General features: G+C 37.3%; 1 non-coding gene across 1 annotated transcript; it reads left to right on the forward strand.

The window, feature by feature from the left end:
- The first annotated feature begins 1,699 nt into the window (after positions 1-1,699).
- On the forward strand, positions 1,700-1,818 carry LOC138361784 (5S ribosomal RNA). Its single transcript, XR_011227182.1, has one exon. It is a non-coding gene; the product is annotated as a 5S ribosomal RNA (ribosomal RNA).
- Positions 1,819-2,398: the final 580 nt, after the last annotated feature.

Here is a 2,398-nt window from a genome sequence, read left to right on the forward strand (position 1 = left end):
GGCAATTTGTCTAACAAGACTATTTAGTTTTGTGTGCATATATATATATATATATATATATATATATATATATATATATATATATATATATATATATATATATATATATATATATATATATATATATATATATATATATATATATATATATATATATATATATATATATATATATATATATATATATTATAGCTTCAAGACTCCGAACCAATATAGAAGCATCAAGAGGAAGTGCTTGTGTTATGGGCCAATAGGCCTTCTGCAGTTACTTCCATTCTTATGTTTTTATTCCCATTGGTTCGTGTTTTATCTTGTGTAAATGTCAATCACCTTACCCAAAACTTTGGTACCATATCACCTCACCCATGTGTATATATAAATATATATATATATATATATATATATATATATATATATATATATATATATATATATATATATATATATATATATATATATATAATATACAGAGTAAATCTACCCCAAAAGTAATGATTTATTTGTCTACAAAACTAAACTCTTTTTGGAATCATATGAGGCCCCTCCACTGAGGGGGGAGGCCTGGATGTTTATTGTCATGTGTATTCATGCTGCTTGCATGTCATCGTTTATTTTGCCTTTGTTGTTTTCTTGACAGCTTTCTTTGCCTTGGGTGGTTTGGGAGATTTTGAAGCTCTCTTTATTTTGGGCTTTTTGTTCCCAACAACAAGCTGCTGCTGCTGCTTCTTTTTCAAGGCTGTAGGTGGTTTGTTGCTTGTGGCGGCTTTCTTGGGAGTTACCACGGCCTTCTTTGCTGCTGTAGATGGTTTCTTGGTTGTGGTGGCTTTCTTGGGAGTTAGAACGGCCCTCTTCTCTGCTACGGCCAGCTTGAATGATCCACTAGCTCCACTTCCCTTGGTCTGAACAAGAATGCCGTCAGCCACTGCTTTCTTGAGAAATCTTCGGATGTAAATGGCGATCTTGGCAGCCTCGACTTTGTTGTTGGCAACAACGTACTTCTTGATTGCTTGTAGAGACGAGCCCTTACGGTCTTTGAGTGCTGCGACCGCGGCTAGAACCATTTGACTAGTTTTCGGGTGAGCAACCTGGACGCGAGGTTTCCTGGTGGTGGCCACCACAGCAGCAGCCGCAGCCTTCTTGGTAGGCTTTGCTTCTACCATGATGATGATGAGATAACCAAGGTGATGAGAGACGCTCAGACAGTCACGGGGGAATGATGCTGCCGCCGCTTGAGCCGAACCTATTTATGTGCCGGCACGGTACAGAAGCTGCAACCTGGCAACTCGTCCACCAATCACAACGGTTGGTTTTACGGCTCCGAAACCTGGATCCCATATCTTCTCTAAAATAGAAGCATTTGTTCATGTTCTTTGTAAAAGTATCATAAAGCAGGACAGATGAGACAAATATCATAAAAACTGAAGAGCAGATGAGCACACACATGTATGTATTACAAAAGAAAATCCACAAATTCATTAGAAATTGGCAGGGCAGGCTGAGGAAGTAGGTAGATGTAAAATGTCTGTAAATGGCGAAAGAACATAAACCCAAGACTGAATAAACGATGTTAAATATCCATGCCAAGGAGACAAAAATATGTTAGGATACAATTACCATTAAGACACCACAAGAAGGTCCGTATCCTGCCGTGATGACTAAAAAGAGTTGGTTATTAGCCACAATGTGTAGGCAGTCTCATGCCAACGGCCATACCACGTTGAGAACACCGCTTCTCGTCCGATCAGCGAAGTTAAGCAACGTTGGGTTTGGTTAGTACTTGGATGGGTGACCGCCTGGGAACACCAAATGCTGTTGGCAATAATGTTTTTTGTTTTGTTTTGTTTTGTTTCGTTTGTTTTTGTTTGAATGGCTGGCTCCACGGGAAATTCACGGAGTTGTGTGGAATAAGGCCTGGTAAAATGAATTAATATGTATGTCATGTTTAAAACAAACTCGCTTAATATAGTGTGTGAGGCTTTATACAAAAACAAACAACCAAAACAAAACATGTTGTTTTATATATATATATATATATATATATATATATATATATATATATATATATATATATATATATATATAGCTTAATCCGGGTTTGAACTCGCAACTCCAAGAATACGCATCACTTATATACACTTTACCACTGGACCACAGCTGCAGGACACAAGCTTGATGCTGAGGTATCAATTTAATGACGTAAATGCCATTTCCACAAATAAATGATAATTTAAAAGTATTTGTATGTACAAATCTTTTCTGTTTAAAAGGCTACAATATCAGTTACATATATAATTTGTGTTAATGTTTCTATACCCACAGGAAGGCATGTTTTTGCTTATATGTAAGGGGTACGGAGAAGGAATCCACAGACCATCAGTCCCCTTCCCCCCCCCCCCCC

Source organism: Procambarus clarkii, unplaced genomic scaffold (genome assembly GCF_040958095.1).
Source record: "Procambarus clarkii isolate CNS0578487 unplaced genomic scaffold, FALCON_Pclarkii_2.0 HiC_scaffold_740, whole genome shotgun sequence".
NCBI classification, from domain to species: Eukaryota; Metazoa; Arthropoda; class Malacostraca; order Decapoda; family Cambaridae; genus Procambarus; species Procambarus clarkii.